Source organism: Aythya ferina (assembly GCF_964211825.1).
Source record: "Aythya ferina genome assembly, chromosome: 6".
In the NCBI taxonomy this organism is placed as follows: Eukaryota; Metazoa; Chordata; class Aves; order Anseriformes; family Anatidae; genus Aythya; species Aythya ferina.
In genome coordinates this window covers 4587529-4608258 of record NC_140303.1, presented here as the reverse complement: position 1 = coordinate 4608258, position 20730 = coordinate 4587529, and the positions used below count along the sequence as shown (strand labels likewise).

Below are 20730 nucleotides of genomic sequence, written 5' to 3'. Positions count from 1 at the left end.
CAGTTTGTCTGGGCTATATGTAATAATCCTAAATATGGACAAATCATTAGAGATATCTGAGGAGTCACAGAAGAGGGAAACTATCAAAAACAAGAATTAATAATAAAAAAAAAAAAAAAGAAAAGAAAAGAAAAAAAAGGGGGAATGAGAGAATTATTTTGAGAACTAAGTAAATGATGGTATAATAATAATGATTATATTAATGGTGGTGGTGACAATAGTAATAAGAAGAAAGATGTGGAGTGAGTTAAAATACATGGACTTTTGTTATTATGTTTGTTTATTTTTTAGTAAAAGTTGTAAAAATTATAAAAATGGTCTGGGCCAGATTTGCAAAAGTGTCTTGTTACCTGCGATGCAGGCAGCAACTCTACAAGTTACTCTGACAGGTAGGAAGATGACTGAAATTTCTACCTATAGTGGAGGTCAGTATCCAACCTGCTTCATGGATTTTAAAAACCCCTTTTCTAAATTACCACGCAGTTATGCATCAGGCCACTTTTTGTCAGTGAGGTGCCTGAAAACATATTTGAATAGGGAAACTGGCTCTTAAAATAGTTCTCCTCTTCAAGTTAGCAAAGCTTTTTTTATTCCTGAGCACCAAATACTGATGGATTTGTCTTTTGTGGCCATTACATGTATAGCGTCTCTGTAAAATTAAGCTAAGGTTTCTACTATTTAAGATGTTGTTTTGTTTTGTTTTGTTTTGTTGTTGCTTTTGTTGTTGTTCTGTGTTTTTTGTTTGTTTTTCCTTTTTTTTTTTTTTCTGAACATTTTGTCTTGTAAGTAGACTTAGACTCATTTATATCCATGCTTATATTTTATTTACGCAGGGCCCAGCATAAAAGAGAGTAGATAGAAACTACTGGTCTATCTACTGCTGGTCACTGCTAGAATATTTTCATTGCATAAAAACATGGAAATCTATGGGACAAAATATAAGGTCTTTGGAGTTAGACTAATGGAGTTAGTGTAGTTTTCCACTTCTGATATGGATAGGAGCAAATACATTGGAGAGACACTGGGCATGGGAAGAGCAACAAACTATGGATCATCACAGCTTAGGGCCCTAAAAACAGCAGTCCAGGCTGAGGAGTGCCTCATAGTAATGTTTGTCTTTTCGTTTTTCAGTTTTTACCAGATTCAGCTGCGCAGCCCAGACACTGGAGTTGAAGGGGAAATTCAGGCAGAGCAGGAAAACCTTAGCAGATCACTTAAACCATCCTTGAAACTGTGGCCTTAACCTTTCCTGAGTGTGTAAAAGGCAAAGATGCCATTGAACACAGAAAGAGCAAACATTGCAGATTCTTGTTGTCACTTTCACACACATACATGCACACACAAACAAACAAACAAAAAGTTAAGGTTGAACTATGTCTGTAGAAACGGGAATTTTTTCATCCTCTCTTTTTTTTTTTCTTTAATGTTAATGTATAATGCTAAGGCATAAGTAACTGAGATTATTGATATTTAAGGTGACTATTAGTGCTAGTTGAAGCAGAAAGCTGGGAGATTGAATTTTGTCTGTGTTTCTTAAGCCAACAGAAGTTCTTGTAAGGAACATGGAGAAAAGAAAATCCCTACATCAGTTCCCTGATTTTCCACATTTACTAGTTTTCTCATGGTGAAGTTGATATTATACATGGGTGAAAGCATTGAACATTTGCTCACCTATATGCATATGCTCATTCAGTATATGTTATTCTTTATGTATACTAAAAATTCAGAACCAATTTATCCTAGATCAAAATCTTGGACCTTGTCATGGTCGGGTCCTTTATAATATTGTTGCATTGCGATATACACAAGTTGATGGGGTCAGATGGGATCCACCCGAGGGTACTGAGAGAACTAGCAGAACAGCTGGCCAAGCCACTTTCCATCATTTATCAGCAGTCCTGGCTATCGGGGGAGGTCCCAGTCGACTGGCAGCTAGCAAATGTGACACCCATCTACAAGAAGGGCCAGAGGGTAGACCCGGGAAACTATGGGCCTGTCAGTTTGACCTCAGTTCCAGGGAAGCTCATGGAGCAGATTATCTTGAGTGTCATCACGTGGCACTTGCAGGGCAACCAGGTGATCAGGCCCAGTCAGCATGGGTTTATGAAAGGCAGGTCCTGCTTGACTAACCTGGTCTTCTTCTGTGACAAGGTGACGTGATTAGTGGATGAGGGAAAGGCTGTGGATGTGCTCTACCTTGACTCTTGACACCATTTCCCACAACATTCTCCTCAAAAAACTGGCTGCTCATGGCTTGGACTGGTGTACACTTCGTTGGGTTAGAAACTGGCTGGATAGCCAGGCCCAAAGAGTTGTGGTGAATGGAGTCAAATCCAGTTGGAGGCTGGTCACTAGTGGAGTCCCCCCAGGCTCAGTACTGGGGCCAGTCCTCCTTAATATCTTTATCGATGATCTGGATGAGGGGATCAAGTGCACCCTCAGTAATTTTGCAGATGACACCAAGTTAGGTGCATGTGTCTGTGGATCTGGATAGGCTGGACCGATGGGCTGAGGCCAACTGTATGAAGTTCCAACTGTATGAAGTTCAACAGGCCAAATGCCAGGTCCTGCAGCTGGGGCACAACAACCCCAAGCAGTGCTACATGCTGGGAGAAAGTGGTTAGAAAGCTGTCTGGCAGAGAAGGACCTGGGAGTATTGGTTGATAGTCAGATGAATATGAGCCAGCAGTGTGCTCAGAAGACCAAGAAGGCCAACAGCATCCTGGCTTGCATAAGAAGCAGTCTGGCCAGCCAGGCTACAGAAGTGATTGTTCCCCTGTACTCAGCTCTGGTGAGGCCACACCTCGAGTACTGTGCTCAGTTTTGGGCCTCTTGCTACAAGAAGGACCTTGAGGTGCTCGAGCAAGTCCAGAGAAGGGTAACGAAGCTGGTGAGGGGTCTGGAGAACAAGAGGAGCAGCTGAGGGAGCTGGGATTGTTCAGTCTGGAGAAGAGGAGGCTCAGGGGCGACCTTATCACATTCTACAGGTACCTTAAAGGAGGCTGTAGCAAGGTGGGGGTTGTTCTGTTCTCCCACGTGCCTCATGACAGGATGAGGGGGAATGGGCTAAAGTTGCTCCAGGGGAGGTTTAGGTTGGATGTTAGGAAGAACTTCTTTACTGAAAGGGTTGTGAGGCATTGGAACGGGCTGCCCAGGGAAGTGGTGGAGTCACCATCCCTGGAGGTCTTTAAAAGACGTTTAGATGTAGAGCTTAGTGATATGGTTTAGTGGAGGACTGCTTACTGTTAGGTCAGAAGTTGGACTAGGTGATCTTGGAGGTCTCTTCCAACCTAGATGATTCTGTGATTCAAACTACAGCCATTTGGAGCATAGAGCTGCTTAGAGCAGTCACTCTTGTAAACATGTATTTTCATTCTTTCTTCTTGAGAATATGGAAGAATTTTTCTTCATACTTTAAAGTGTTGACATTGGCATAAGTTCAGGACTAAAATTGCAGCGCAAAAGGGAAATGCTGCATAAAGTTATGAGTTACCTTTCAACCTTAATTATAGAAGTTGCTACCAGGCATATTCTATAAAAATCCACCCTCTTCACTAGAAGTAACAAGAGCACTTTTCTACGATCTTGTTATCACACTGAAACAGGAATTCTCATAGTTTTGCATTGTTAACAATGATTTACAAAGATTTGTTTCATGGAGGGAGCATTTAAAATTCTGCAGACCAGAGGAGGCTTTTTCTGTTCATGAATGCATAATATTTCTGAAGTAGAAGCATGGCAAACTTTTATTTACTTGGCCACCTTGCAATAGCTGGAACTGAGAGCAGTCATCTTTCCTAGACCTCTTACCCACAACAGAACAAGTTTTGGGAACCCCTGCACACACTCGAAATAAATTTTTCTGGTTGTCATTACTTCATGCAGTATTGGAATGATCACTCCTTATGCATTTCTTTAAGAACTTCATATTAGGGATTTGAAGTTCCTGGTCTTCTTGCCAGTAAAGGCCACAGGGCACATTACTGTTGTTTGATGTCAAGGTTGCTGCAGTAAGCTTCTACAGCTTATAAACACTTACAAATTCCAGTTGCAGTTATAAATTCCATGTTGATTGTCTTTGCTAATCTTGGTGGAAATTGTTCACCTAGAAATTTCTAGCAAGTAAAAAAACCAAAAAAACAAACAAGTATTTTTCAAAACTCGCATGCGATGCAAGTTATAATGGTCATCTTTGTCTAATAAACACAGTGAGGTGATGTCTCAGGACACTTCAGGGGTGTTTCCAGACTCCCAGCTCTCCCTGTACATCAGGAACCTATTCAGGGTCACTGTTACTAACAAGTTACTAACAAGTTTATGCTTGGATGCATGAAATAACTATTGTTATTATCATTTAATGTTGGTTTTATTTATCAGGCTGGAAACCATGGTAGACAATTTGTGACGGTGCCAATGAATGTCAAGTGCAAATTTTAACTCAAATAAGCTTCAGACTGTACTACTGTAACAAGGTTGTGATGGCAACCTGTGATCTTCACAGTAAAACTTATTTTCACAATACTGGGAGCAGAAATGGTCAGTTCACTCAATGAATTTCAAGAATGAGGAAATTAATGTTTTGTCTGTTCTTGTTTTGTATTTGCAGGTGATCAGAGCACAAGCACAGAAGAAATGTTTTTAGGATTTTGGCAAATGGAGTTTAAAAATGTGGAGAAGAAATACTAAGCTTACAGCTGGACTTCATGATATAATCTCTGGTGAGATGTTCTGATTTAAATTTCTTAATAACTACCTTATTTTAGACATTTAATAAAAATGCTATAGTGTGTATGTTGAGTATATTCCTCCTTTCTTCTGTATAATCCATTCAATATGATATATGTTGGTTGTAAATATCTTAATATCTTGATACCAATGGAAAAACTTCCATACAGGTGATTGATCTAAAAACTCATAACCATTTCAGCCCAAAGATATGTTTCTTCCCTTCCCCTCATCATAAAAGCCTTAAATTATCTTTCCTCACTGCTATAAGTGCAGTGACTCCCATTGAGTTGGAGCACCCTATTTGGAAAAGTCATAATTAAATAGGGGAAAAAGGTGAACCTTTCTCACATTGCACTCTAAAAATGTCAAGGGGTATTTCTGAACAGCCCATAATTGGTATTCCATGTATTTCCTATGTCAAAAGTTTATGACTAGTATAAAGCTCTTCTGTAGTAAATTTTTGCCAGAACTTATATCACAGTTTTGAAGCATAATAGCATAAATACAAGATTTTTTGTTTTTTTTTTGTTTGTTTGTTTTCACAATTCATTCTACTCTTACATAGCACAGAAGAAAAAGAACAGTTTAAACTAATATGATCTAAAGAAAACATATTAACAGGTACACAAAAAGTAAAAGTCGGCAGGAAGTATGCTCTTAAACCTCTTTATATTTTTAAAAGTTTAGTTCTCACGTTCTATTTTACTGGGAAAATGTAAATAGGAATGTAATTTATTCACAGTCTGAGAAACTTGTGACACCAGGATATTGGACACAACCTCCCTGATTAATATCAAAAACCTGATTAGTGATCAAAGCAGGTGCATACACTTTAAACTTAAATACCAGTTAAAAACAAGGTTAATTGCCATATCAGGCTACTCATGAGGTGGGAGGCTGAATCAGAACTGAACCATTTTTGCTTCATGGAGGGTTCACTTTTTAAGTCATTTATCTGAGCAGTGTTACCATTTCACATTCTGGAGTAGCTGTCTGTATAGATGTCCATAGCTGGCCACTTGTCAGAGAGCTCCACAGAAAGCTAACCACTTAGAAAAAAATCAACTACTTTTTCCATAGTAGTGATTAAATATTGACTGAAATTATTTGAGCCTGCAAAACACAGAATTTCTGAAACAACAGCAAAGCAATGTTAAGACTATATCATAGAAGAATTTTAATGATGTTTTCTTTCTCCCCTTTCTAACAACTATGCTATTAAGTAAATAAATCTGTGATTTTCCTTTCTAAGTGAATTAGTAAGAAAGTACCTGATAGCATATTTTCATGGGTATATTCCAAGGAATTTTTCTTTTTAGAGCATTTCCATAAACTCAGATGAAATGTGTGGGTAGATGATAAAATTAGAATTACTGTATATTACCGTTGTTATCCCCACCTCCCCCACCCAAATATTCTAGATCAATGTATGTTCGGATTTATCCATATCCAGACTTTTTTTTCCCTGACTCAGTCTATAGATCAATGAAGGAAAACATTAGCAAATGCTCCCCGGGGCTAATACAGTGCTTCAAAGAAGGAGCAGTTTATACCCTTAAGTACAGAGCTGACTCAAAGAAATCCTGTAAATGATGAGCTGAAAAGAAAGAAGCATTTAGCCGTGCTGAAATAACGTTTCATTGCTCCTACACCAAGAAATTATGCTGCGTAGTCTGGAGCTCCATCTCCTGGTGCTTGTCAAATAACTAAAAATCATTTCCAAGTGTCTCTTAACAAACACAAACACCTTAAGGCACTCAAGCTACGTCGCTGAAGCAATTGCAAGATTTCTTACCCCACAAAAAGTCCTGTGTTAGTCTCATAACCCCTCTGGTCAGGGAAATGCAGGTTCACTGAATGCTTTTTTGGGTCTCTCTGGCCCCATGGAGACCATCTGTCCCTTAGGTCCCTTAGCACCTTCACCATGGGCTGGACTTAAACAGCATGATCCAGCTTTCAATGAAAATCATGGGAATCATGGGAGTACTGCCCCACTCGGGATTTTTCGAAAAGGGTGAAGGCTGCAATTATATAAAAGCACTGTGCAAAGTAGAATAAAAATTATGTGTTCTAATATATTTGTGCTGCTCTCCAGTTGTGAGACATGGAAGGAACTGTTATTAGGGGGTCAGAGTATTTTCTGGGAAATAAGTATATTAATTTCTCAGTTAAACTGCCAACTCTTTATTTAAACATTTTTTCCTGCATAGATATAAATATGTATGGGTGTGCATAGCATAATTACACATATAATTTCTACCAGAGATGTTAAAAGGTGGTTGTTATTGGCAAAATACAACAGCCAAAGGAAATATCATACAGCCAGGAGTACTGAATGTACAATATACATGTGAGTGTAATACATGAGGGAATAGAAAAATCAAGGTTAGGATGCCAATTTGGAACGATAGGAGGTTAAGTTAATGAATTTTGTCTGTACATCAGCCACAAAAATATCCATAATAGTAGTGATACCAGAAATAATATATTTCAGGACTATTTCTGTTAGAATAAGAAAATTACCATTATTATTATGAATATTAATTGTTTTATGAGAATCTTATTCTGTCATCTTGCTGGTAAATGTACCCATTCTTGTTATACTTGTATTAATTTTTCTCCATGAAGAGATTCAGAATTGAACATCCCATCATTTCTTGAGATCATTATATGAGTCATTTAGAATGTTTTTGCATCTATTAAAGTATTTACAAGTAAATAAGCTATTTTATTCAGCCAATCAAAAATACCATCACTAAAATACATTGTTACTGCTGTACAGTAGCTGGATCATTAATTTAATATAGTAGCTTCATTGTAGATATGGGCTCTTTATCAGCACTGTCAGTACAAGCATAGTCAATTTAATAGTTAAGTTTACAGCTGATCTATTTTTACTCTATTTCTTCATCATTTGAAGGCTAACAAGATCACAGGCAAATCTAAATCTATTCAAGAGAGAAGGAAAGAAACAGAGCATATAATGTGGGACAGTGATTTCTTGGGAAGGAGTGATGGCTGTGATCCGCATTTAATTTAAGTAAGTCGCTTGTGCATTTTTTGAGACCAAGTGTCCATTGCTCTCCCCATTTCATCAGTGTATTCTCATTAAATATTTTTGTGAGTTTTAATCACTCTTGTTTTCATCTCCTACTTGGTGCAAAGTCTTTAAGGGTTCAGTGGAGTTGTCTACAGAGATCACCTCCATCTGGCAGCCCAGGAAACCTGAAGAGGAAAGAATAAAATGGGGAATATGAAGGGGAAAGAATAAAGCATGGGCGAATTATTTTAAAGAGCTTTCACATTTTTTTTAAGAGTAGGAGCAGCATATACTCGTATCTACTTTTAAGTTTAATCACACATAGTGTTGATCCTAAAAAGACAGATAAGAATTGATTTGGGACTATGAACCGCCTTGCTTGTGAATCATTATGCAGCAAATTCCAGTAATACATGACCGTCCTCCCACAGGGAGCAGAAAATACTAGAAATCACTTGTATTATGTATGTGGCAATTCTCTTAGAAACTATTATTGCTACTCAAATTATTGCAGATTCTTATTACAAGGCACATGCCTGATCAATAGTAGGCTTTTATTAGTTCCCTTACCGACCTTCCAATATATTAGACACGGCTGATGTTGTAACTAAAAACTTGCCAGGAATAATGCAGAAAATCTTCAATGCATTGTTTTGAGTGGGAAACTTCAAGTACGTATGCTTTTCTGCTATTTTACGTGCATCAGTCTAATAATATTTTAATGAACTCTGGCCTTAAGTTCAGGCTGACAAGTAGACACAAACACATAATAGTTCTTTAGGATGAGTCTGTAATTCCACCATAATATTTCTCTAGGCTTCTGTCTCTATGACTCTATGGATCACACTCTGCCATAGTATCCACAGGTGAATGCGAGCATGATCGTTGATCTGCATCAGGTTTATTGCAAGGCCTGTTAATTTTTTTTAACAATATAATTTGTATGTTTACTATTTTTATAATTATCACACAGCCTATACTATATTGCCTGTCAGTGCAGCCAGTAGAGAACTACAAGAGGTTTCAGATTTCCAGGTGAATACTAATTCACTACACTAATACTAATACTAATTCACCACACTAATGAAATCAGCTTGACCTGAACCTAATTATTTCCTGTCCATAAAAGGAGAGTATAAGGCTGTTTCACATTTTGTAGAAGACCTACTGGTTGGAGTTAGCATGAAGAGGATGGAGTTCTACAAGTGTTTGGTAGGTTTTGTATGAGGCTGTAGGGTTTTTATGCCCCTTAGAAAATGCAGGCTGGGGTGGATTCATACTACATCAAATGAGTAGTAAACCTGTAAATACACCAAGTTTTAAAAGCCAAAATAGTTCTAATTAGCTAAGCATTTTGTAAGCTGCTCTTTAGCTACTCAAACTTGCTTGCTGATATGGTGTGCTGGTAGTGATGTATCTGGTCTCTAGGAAACATCTAATTCTTACAGTCATAGCTTGTACTTTTAAATCCCTAGGGATCACATATGACCTTTTAAATGTGAGCTAGTGCTTCAAAATACTTCAGCCTAAGACTTCTTAGAAATTTGTGATTCTGGAGCATTGTTTTAATGAGCCTCAAATATAAAACCAAACTGAGCAATCCCGAACAAGATTATCATTTTTCTAAATTTACTCTAGGATGAAAAATAAACCCTTTTTTTTTTTTTTTTTTTACTATGATCATCTCCCTAAGTGTATTCCTCATCCTTCTGATGTTTATTTCCTGTGTTGAAGATTTTCAGCTTCATATCACTAGTAATTTCAATAACATGTTTTTACTTTGTCACATAATTAATGAAAATATTGACTGAGTTCTAATGCAAGGTCAACCCCTCTACTAATAAATTTTCTGCAACAAAGTTAATCCCACTTCATATAACTTATCATTAGCTTTTCATTAGCTAGAAGTTTACCTTCCTTGCTATTCTTGTGATGTTCTTCAGCTTAACCCACACAGTCTCATGAGATATGTATCAGTTGTGTTAGCAGAATACAGAGAGGTTAGGTCTCCAGTTTTCCAAAAGCCCACAGAGTAATTCTCACCAAAGAAAGGTGGTAGCATGCTTTGCCACAGCTGTCCTTGATGTATCAATGATGTACTTTATTCATTATATTTCTGTGACTTATCCATTTCCTCATAACTATTTTAAACCTTACATAATATGGAGTCAGACTGAACCAAACCCCATCCATGCCTTAACTGGATAACCAGAGTTGATTACTCCCACCATTGTGTTATGACAAGCTCTAAAAGAGTTGTCCAGTGGTGTATATGTATTCATAGCTGAAAAGTGTCCTTTTTTTAAAGCATCTCTGAATTACAGTGCTTAATTTAAACAAACATTGCAAAAACATTGTGAGATTTGAAGAGGTGACTAGAGAGCTATGATCTTCATCAGCTACCCCTACTTTAGAGCTAGCTGTTGCTTTTATGCCTGTACTGTGTTCTGCAGCACACTGACAGAGCTCCTTTATTAAGGAATACAAACATAATGTCCTTACCAAAGAAGTAATGATTACTAGAAGTAGTGGACTTGTTTGAGATGAGGTGGCTGATAGGGACCAGAATATAGCAGACCTGACATGCTGTGTAACCTTGGGCATACTATAGCTCTGGGGCCTCAGTTTCCCCATTGCTTTTTAACGCTGGTCATGCAAACTGTTCAAACTGTGCTTTGAGATTCATTAACATTGGATATTAAGGAAATCCAGTAAAATTAACTATTTTACTGGAGAACAAAAGCCAAATATTTCTCAAATCCTTGCCAAGTGAATTTGATCAAAATGTCATGGGAGGTCTTACAGCAAGCTGTGCTGAGGGGGTGCATGAATGATGGATGCAGTTCATGCATCCCCTCAGTTGGTGCCTTTCTTCTTCAGGTTTCTCAAAGTCTTCTCATGTTAGAAAGTCAAATCTTTCATTACATTTTCCTAGAGTTTAGTAAATCCTGGCAGGACTCTATCTCAGATATGTCTATCTCCAAATATATACATATATCTATGCATATATTTATATATATACATCCTTTTAGTTATAAGCTTCCAATGTCATGTTTGGAGACAATCAAGTATTTCTGCTGACTGCAGTGCACTTGCAGGCTTAACACAATAACTTTGTTGTATGTTTTTTTTTCTTGTTCCTGTTAAATTGGCCTGTTGAAGACTAAGGGCTTGTGAGCTTTGCATGTTAAAGGCTAAACTCTTGTTATAGTGAAACTGATTTTTTTTTTTAAGGCTTGAGGGAGATTGAAGGTAAATTGAAAAGAACACCATGGAGTCCTTCTGCAAGTCATTCACCTTGTAGAGCTCTAGGCTGAGATCTCAAATGCCACTCTACATAACAACCTCAAAAACACTAATTTAAATAACAAGCACAAACTCCACTTGGGAGCCACACTGAGGCATTTGTGGATTGTGCAGCCTGAACTCCCAAACAACATTATCTGAAGAAAAAAAAAGAGTAATTCCTTTTTGTAAAGTGGTAATTCAGGGCCCAAGTCTCAAAAGCATTTGAACGTTTCAAGGACTATTGCTATAACAAATTGTTCTTAACTACAAGTATTAAACTTTAAAAGGGATAGAGTACTTTTTTCAAATTCAAATTATTAGCTTCAAGTCTCACAAGAATAATAAATCTATGTATGCATATTTTTCTTACTTCAACTTTAGCAGAAAGTACAATATTTGTGCTTTTAAAGCTCAAAAGCTAATGCTTGCAAACAAGTGGTGTAGTAGATATTTAAGCACCATCTTAATGGCTCAGAAAGGATAAAAAAAAAAAAATCTAAAACTCCTATATCTAATACTGATCAAATAAAAATGTTTGGGAAAGTGTAACGGATGTCATAAGAAGAAGATGCAACATAGGCTACTTAATAGAAAGACATCACATGTCGTCAATAAAGTTTAGTACAAATTATTAAATGGAATTCCATACAAGTACTGCTATATATTTGTCTGGTCATTTTAACTTTCTCAGTTACCCTAAAATGCTGTGGTTAAAATTCAATGGCTGCTTTGGATTTGTCTCCATATTCAAAATCCTGTAGCTAAAAATAAATAGAATTTAAAAACAATTGAAAGAACAAATTTTTAACAATAAGAAAATATATTTGCTTTTTTTTTTTTTTTTACAGAGCATCTTTGCATTTTGAATGAAAATGTTTCTTAATTTATCCATAAGATTTCTGAAGTTAACATTAGAAATGCAAATATTTCACCCAATCACCAACAGTTTTAAAGATAGCCAGGTGACAAAAAAAAATAGAAAGGTAAGGTGCTAATTTTACTTCTTTAAAATGAAGAAAATTTCTATTTGGGAAATGAATTCTATGTAAGTCTCTCTTGTAAGTCCATTGAGCTCAGTATTTCACTAGTTTTAATGGATTTTATTTTAATTTGAGTAATTTTTAACATCCTTTCTTTAGACTTGAATGCCACTCTCATTCAAGAACTAGGTCACATTAAGAAAAAAGTACAGAGAACAGCAAGATATTCAGAACTACTGTAGTTACTACAAGTACTTAATTCCCGAATTCAGGATGCCTTAAATAAGCTTCTAAATACTATCTTCTGGAATATCATTAAGTTAAACTAGGTGTTCCATCTTTACATGTTGTAAACATTATGAAATGTGCAGGAAAAACATGTAGAGGTAATGGAAGTATATGGAGTGCATGGCTTATACAGGTAATAAGTAAGACATTAAATGTCTCTTTTCAAGCTCAGCTGCAGCACAGTAATTTTTTCTGGATTAGTTTTTCAAGCTACTTTTGAGACAAGTCCTACAATTCACATACAGTCAAAGCTCTCATTCAGTCAGCAGGAACTTTGTCCACTTGCAGGAGTACAAGCTGCAGCACTCGGCCCTAAGAATTTAATACTGCTATAATGATTCATTATTGAATGTTTTAGTTGAATAGTAACTACTTAAGTGTATTAATCTCAGCTAATGAATGCAAGAACTGTTTAGTGAAAAGCTGTTTTTCTTTACATTAGCATGCAATTATTTAAATGAAAGGTTCAAAAAGACACATCTAATTACAGTGTTTCTTTAAAAGTATTTAAGCATCAGTTATTAAAATATCATTTGAAATACGCTTATGGACCTCCTGTAGTGTTGCTAAAAAGCAAAATTTTATACTCATATTACTAATTATAATAGGTGTCTTTTTAGTGCTGAACAAATCCTTATAAAATCTGCTTAATGTAAAGGATCGAGCTGTTTCCTTTAAAACAGACAAGAAGATTCAAGAATCTGTGCAGAATATGCATGTCTCTGTTTAGGCTGAGATTACTGATTGAAAATCAAAATTAGTGATGCACATTAACAAACAAGCAGTTAAGGATCCTATTGCTGAATTGACATTAATGGAGAAAGCCTCAAATGCTAAAATCTGGCCATGTATTTGTCTGTCATTAGAAAAACATACTTCTGACTAACTACAGCAACACTAAGTCTGCTTGTTGTTTATCATTCTCAAATATTTGTCCTCAAATTGGCTATTATCACAGAATTTTCTAGGTTGGAAGAGACCTCAAGGTCATCGAGTCCAACCTCCAACCTAACGCTAACAGCCCTCCACTAAACCATATCCCTAAGCTCTACATCTAAACGTCTTTTAAAGACCTCCAGGGATGGTGACTCCACCACTTCCCTGGGCAGCCTGTTCCAGTGCCTCACAACCCTTTCAGTGAAGAAGTTCTTCCTAACATCTAGCCTAAAACTCCCCTGGCTCAACTTAAACCCATTCCCCCTCGTCCTGTCACCAGGCACGTGGGAGAACAGGCCAACCCCCACCTCGCTACAGCCTCCCTTGAGGTACCTAAAAAGAGCGATAAGGTCGCCCCTGAGCCTCCTCTTCTCCAGGCTGAACAAGCCCAGCTCCCTCAGACGCTCCTCGTAGGACTTGTTCTCCAGGCCCCTCACCAGCTTCGTCGCCCTTCTCTGCACCCGCTCAAGCACCTCGATGTCCTTCTTGTAGCGAGGGGCCCAAAACTGAACACAGTACTCGAGGTGCGGCCTCACCAGAGCTGAGTACAGGGGGACGATCACCTCCCTAGCCCTGCTGGTCACGCTGTTCCTAATACAAGCCAGGATGCCGTTGGCCTTCTTGGCCACCTGAGCACACTGCTGGCTCATATTCAGCCGACTATCCACCATCACTCCCAGGTCCTTCTCTGCCTGGCAGCTTTCCAACCATTCCTCTCCCAGCCTGTAGCTCTGCTTGGGGTTATTGCGCCCCAGGTGCAGGACCCGGCACTTGGCCTTGTTGAACTTCATGCAGTTGACCTCAGCCCATCGGTCCAGCCTATCCAGATCCTCCTGCAGAGCTTTCCTACCCTCAAGCAGATATCACGGGTATCTTGGCTGTGTGTCTGCTGTGTCGGTCACCAGTTTTTTGGGGATGCTTATTCGTCTAGGACATGCTTCTGTTGGCCTGCAGAGGACAGAGAAGCAACTCGTATCACTCATCAGAAATTCCTGCCAAGCTCTATACATCTGACAGCTGTGAAGAGAATCATCAGAAGGAAGGTAATGTGGCATGTCATATGTCTAGCAAAATTACCTTTGGTCAAAGGCATATAAGGAGTTTAAAAAAAAAGGTTGAGCTGTAGATAAACACATGGATGATAAGACCCAGGTACTCTTCCAGCTAAACCACTTACTACAAAGAAAGTGTGAAGTGGTGGAGCTGCTCAACTAGAGCAGGAACACTGGAGGCCTGAATAACAGTTCCTTGGCCTCAGAACAGTTTCTTTCCTCTATGGCTTTGGCATGTAATAAATATCCTTGCTGAACTATTAAAGTACAGATTTTCAGTCTTTCACAGATACAAGGCTTTAAGAAAGCCTGTTAGATTATTTTCTCACTAAACTCCTAAACAGCTCAGTTAACCTCTTCCTGCTCTTAAATTTCAAACCTACATTATTATTATTGATTCTTTCTCTCTCTTTTTCACATTGGTGTTAATGCTATTGATCTTTCTTACACTGTATTTCTGTTGCATTTTGTTCTCTGCCTTCTTTTTCTCATTCTCATGGGGAAATCTCCATCCTTCTTGTTCAGGGCAGAGGTTGTGTACCTGCGTGCTCTCAGGGTCACTAAATGCTATGGTTGTATCAAGCAGGGACAGAAGAGTTGCAGATGAGGAAGGAGGGCAGAAATGCTGCAGGGCAGCTTGCAATGCATACTTCCAGTTAATGTTAATTAGCCCTAAACCTCCTTAGACTGCTGGGCTATGGGCCTGCTCCTCTCTTGTCCTGTTCTCAACTTTGTAAGTAATGATTAAACTGTGAAATTAGAGATTGTAGCCTCTTTCACAAACTGTATCCTTGATTCACTTTGTTCCATCTTCCTTCCATTTATTCCTTGTGTAGCAGGCAAAAGATTGCTGTTTTGTCCCACATATCTATTGTTCTCCAGAATTGGTATCAGCCAGGTATCAGGGTTCACTCACAGGGCTGCAGGTTGCTATTTCAAACCAGAAAAACAATGATAGGTCACAGCAATAACACTTTATTTTTCTCTTTGTATAAGTAGTCACAGTGAGCCAAGCTCAGGATAGCTTCACAAACCTTTGAGAAACAGGACTTGCTTGAGACAGAGAAAGGACTCTGGGCCACCACCTCTGCAGCAAGCCCTGCTGTCAAGTGACAGGCACTGCTCTCAGCCTGAGATGTGTGAATAACACAGTTTCCCTGGGTAGAATATTCACAATACAAAGAAATGCAAAAGGATTCCACACATGGAAGATTTAGGGTTATTTTTTTCCAGTCAAATGATGGCACAGTGGAAATAATCTGTGCTGGAGGACATTTTTTGCTTTACAAAATAAGAAAAGTAAGGGCCAGTGCAGGAGGTTCTTACCCACAAACGTGGTCCAACAGCTGAGGCAACCCAAGCACAAACATTGTTTCTGATCATAAGCAGTAAAAAATAAAAATACTCAGGCTTAGTACTTTACAGCACTGATTTAAAAGTGAACTTCCTTAACACATGTTCCAATTGTAGGATTTGTTGTTGCTGTTGGGATTTGCTATTACTGTATCACTAGACCTGGGGAGGGCTTTCTTACATAAAACAAAACCAGAAGGTGCAGGACCCTGCACTTTTTTCAACTTCAGGGGGTTTCTCTCTGCCTATTTCTCCAGCATGTTGAGGTCCTCTGAATGGCAGCACAGTATTCTGAAGTATCAGCTACTCCTCCCAGTTTTGCACCATCAGCAAGTTTGCTGAGGAGTCACTCTAACCCAAGTCACTGATGAATAAGTTAAGCAATATTGAACTAAAAAGGTTAGATTTTTAGTAACATCTGTGTAATGCTTTTTGAGTAAATAATTATTAGCCTCCAGCTCAAAGTTGTCAGCTAGGTAAAAGGTGTTAAGGTAGCTCTATGGCAGGTGTGGCAGCTGTCAAGTTCAAATCACAACTGCATTCTATTTTTCCACCCCCCAAAAATGTGTCTAGATACATTAATACTATTCATTAAAAATTGGTGGCTGCTGGTTTTTGAAACATGCATCCAGAATTGCGTGCAGTGTAGAAGTTCAGAAGTATTGGTGTGTGTCAGCATGGGCAGGCAGCAGGGACAACCATAGACCCATGGCTGAAATATGAAGATTAAATTTATTTTTGCTACCTTAGCAACCAGAGGATCCCCAAAGGAACACCCAGCTGGAGGCACACAAATTGGGATGCAGGCACTGCTAAGCTTGGTCTGTGCTAGAAGATCACTGACCTCCTGTTTATGAAGTGTTTGCACAGACATGGTTTACCACCATGCTGTGATCTTCATTGTGGTTTTGATCTTCTCTGTACCAAGGCAGGGAGCTCAAGGGTGTCAATAGGGTGCCTCCAAGTCTACCAAACACCTATGTTATCTGTACACAGATGTGCTACTTGTCAAATGCACAGAGGACAAACAGCAATAGGTATGATATGTGTCTTCTACATTACTACTTTCCAGGCTTTGCCTATTCCCAGCTGCAAGGTCACCTGAGCATATTTATGATCTTCCTTGTCAGTCTTTTGTTGTCATTCCATCCTCCTTGCTAATCTTCTGTTTTTAACCCATTTCTTCCAACAATGGGCATGAGGCTTCAGCGATTCCTTTACAAAATTGGCCTTGCTGATTCCTTGCCTTTTGTCTCCAGGCCCTGCCTTCAGTGTAAAAGGTCTCAGGGAAAGGAATAATAAGAGACTGTCTCCTCTCAGAAGACCTAACCTAATCACAGCACTGGTACCTCTTTAGACCCCTACAGTGGCATCTAAGGGGCTTGTGGAGGGGATTATGGGCAACTCCTCAACACAATGCGCAAGAGGAAGAGCAGTATAACAACAGGAGCCCTGGCCCCTGCTGTGAGACCTAACCAGGGTTAGCAGCAGCTATCAAACTCTCTGCAAGGGGACACAGCAGGAGAATGGCAACGGCTCTTAAACCCTCCACAGGACATTAGAGATGAGTACTAAAAAATACTAGAAAATCACACAGGAGTACTTAAATATTACTTGATCATTAACATAGTAATTACATCAGTGCTGCTCCTGCCTGATGCCATAATTTAAGAGGATTCAGCATTTTCATTATAATCAGTAGCAGTTATTTCCTGTGGTTCATTGCCCATAAAATGTTCACCATGAGAAAAAAGGGGAAGAGACTTTGCCATGATGACAATTAACATCCACCATGGACTTGTGTGTCCCTGAGCTGCAAATCACTATGGTGGGTGCTTCATCAGGCTTCAGGGGGGCCACACAGGGCACATTTCTTCCTCAAAGCTTTTAATGGGGGCTTTTAACTAAGATTTTGAATGGAACACTTTCTGAGGAAACAGGACAGAGACATTCTTGAACTGCTGCCACATTGTTCTGTCTCAGACAGACCACAGCATCTGACCCTCCCAAAAGAGGCACAGACTTTCTGCGCCCCCCCCCTCCCCCAAAGGGGACATGGAAATGACATAACATCTTTCAAATATTATTTTTTTTAATATCAAAAATAGCCCAGTTATCTAGCAGTCAATTTTGAGAGCAGACCACAGTATAAAAAATCATGAAGCAGGTGCAATCCCACACAGGGTTTGATTTGATGGGTGCTGCGTTGAGGACATAGTTTCAACATAGCCTCCGCTTTTCATAGTGGAAATAACCACTAAAGGAAAGATATTGTGAACTCAGGTAACCATACGAGAGTTGTGTTCAGTATCAAATGAGTGCAAGGACTGGGAGAGAAAAACACAGGAATGAAGAGGGGCTTGCTGCTCTAAGGTAGAGTCATAGCTTTGAAGAGCTCAAACTTATACCTGAAGCTTTCTGCTATTCTTAACAGATAGGAGTGAGATAAAGTATGGTTGTCTACAGTAACCATTTCATAGGCCTAGAGACCTTTACGTTGTAGAACCACTGAAATGAACACATTTCTCCAGTGAAGTTTTGGACTATACAACTTTGGATGTGCACCTTGTCAGCAGCATTATTCAGTGTATGTAAGCATCTTATTCACCTACTCAGTAACTTCTCCCCTGCTTCCTGCCAACCATATCTTACTCTGCAAGAGCTCTTCCAGTGCCATTTTTTCTCCAAGTTAGGCTCTGCTACACCTATAACATTTCTTACTGATGCTTGCAAATTTGCTCTTCAAAATACCTACAAAAAGGAGAGTGTTGGCCCTTCATTTTTGTGACAAAGCTTTTCAGCAATATTTTAAAGATGAGGTTCTGTGTTTACTATGTTCTATGGAATGCACAGTAATGCTTCCACAATGCTGTAGACCTGTGCAGGATGCATTTGCTATGAAGGTTGTAATCTTCTGATCTAAGAAGGATATAGAAAGTGAACTTTCAAGCTCTTTCATCAAAATGAAACTTCAAAACAGTTATAAAATGTGATTTCATCTAACAAACTCTCACACATTGTGCAAATGGGAATGTAAATGATGGTTCCTATCTACCAAGTAGACTGTGTGATTAATTAATACATTACAAAAGAAAAAAGTTTGACATTTAAAGCAAGATGGGGTAACTCTTCCAGTGTATTAAGTTTTATGGTTTTGATCTGAACTGGGCGAAGAATTATAACATTCAATCAACCTGAACGCTTTCTATTGATCTGCATAGAAGATTGGAAAAAAAGATATATGGTCTCACTATAAGCTTTTTTTTCCTGGTTTTATTTGCTTTGCAAGAGAGCAATATTTTTCTAAGCATAGATTGAATGCAATGGCTCCATAAAATGGCCCAGGAGGCTTCTACAGCACCATTAGAAGCACATTCTCTCTGCTCAGAAGCTAGTGAGCAATATTGCTGAGGAAATAGAGTCCCCTGGTATATTATTCCCACAGTGGCCATGATGAACCAGCACTTGAAATTCATTTGAAATAATTCCATGCTGTGGTGACTATGATAAAAGTAGTGCAGTGAATTTTTCCCTTAAAACATTGCTTGCCATAGGAATGACTTCTTCAGAAATTAAGTACCTGGGGAAATCATTTGAGATAATTAATATCAGGACCATAAATGTAGCTTTGCAACTCCATGACACACAGTTTTTATTTTTTTTTCCCTTTTTTATTTTTTCTTCCTGTGCTCGAGTTTTCTAAGAGCAGATTGTGGTTGCCTTGACTTCATCTGTTAACTGAAGTTACCCTCCAAGTACTGAACAGACTTGTTGGACTCAGTGTAGATATGGGCTCTGGCACACAAGATCATTTGGGAGGTAGCTGTGACTTGGGGCACAGCTCCTCCTCTGCTCCCTTCACTCACATAAGGTGGGCAAGACGTGCAAAGTGCATTCTCTCACCCAGTCACAGCATGCAGCAGGCCAAGGCTGCCTCAACAGTCTGGGTTGCTGTCATCTCCTTTGGATATGGTTTCTAGAAAAGAACATGTCAGCAATTGGGAATGATAAGCTAAGTATGGCACAAATTCTGTCCTTCCCTCTGCTGAAAGACCAAGCTGGTGAGAATTAGTAGACCACTGATGCAATACCCTTTGAACAAGAGCAAAAGGGAACCTCCCTGAGAAAACAGAGGCACCTCCTCTGAAATTAATCCATGTCATCGAACTGCTGTAACCAAGAAGACAGTTTGTCCCCACTGTTTAACTTTGCCGCATTTGGTACCACCTGCAATGACATTTCATTACTATAGAGTGACAGCAGCAAAACTACCATGCAGTTATCAGCAGGAAGGGAAATTAGTGACGATTATGATTAACAAAACAGCTCTGGCTCAGACAATGCTGAGAGAAGGCAGCCTGTGAAGGAATCAAATGCTGGAAGTATCAGGAATGAAATATCAGCACCACCCTGTGGCTCCCTTAATCCGTTTCCTTCTTTTTTGGGGTCAAAAGGGACCAGATGCAGCAAGGCCGCTTCAGAAGGAAGAGCGTTGTTTCTTTCTGGGATTTTCTTTTTCATTTGGCTGATGCTAAAAACCCATCTTGGCACCCTCCCTATGTGAGTAAAGTCTAAAAAACTATTCAGCAAATATGCAAGGTTTTGTGGGACGAGTACCCTGCTCAGCCCAAATTCTGACCTGTCTTCATGTATGCAGCTCTTTAAACTGTTCCCACAGGGCAATGCAATCTGATAGCAAGTTTAAGGAAACACAACTGAAATCTAATCCTGCTCTTATCATAGATTTTATATATTTCCCTGTTGCTTTCATCTGATTCAGACAATTAACTGGTAAATGGATGTAAGGGTGGAAGAAAACCTTTTTTTCAGAAAATCAGCGGCATAGACATAACTAATAGCTGTGATTTAATACCCCCAAAGTGACCTTTCTTTTGACTGACTTCTATAATGGAATCCAAATAATAAATTTATCCAAAATATATACCAAGTTTTAGGATGCATGTGACCATCTGTAGTAGAGGATATGGTTACAACCTCCATGCTGGATGACTGGAATGTATATTCCAACAAAACATCTGCTCATGCAAATACTCACAAATGAGCA

General features: G+C 38.8%; 1 protein-coding gene across 1 annotated transcript in view; it reads left to right on the top strand.

The window, feature by feature from the left end:
- LOC311438552 (uncharacterized protein) overlaps positions 1-20730 on the top strand; it is a gene marked incomplete at its 5' end in the record, with an annotated part of 410467 nt that overhangs the window by 358178 nt on the left and 31559 nt on the right. Inside the window, 3 exons of the mRNA XM_084523032.1 lie at positions 4607-4718; positions 7649-7768; positions 14192-14303. The remainder of the gene's footprint in view (positions 1-4606; positions 4719-7648; positions 7769-14191; positions 14304-20730) is intronic.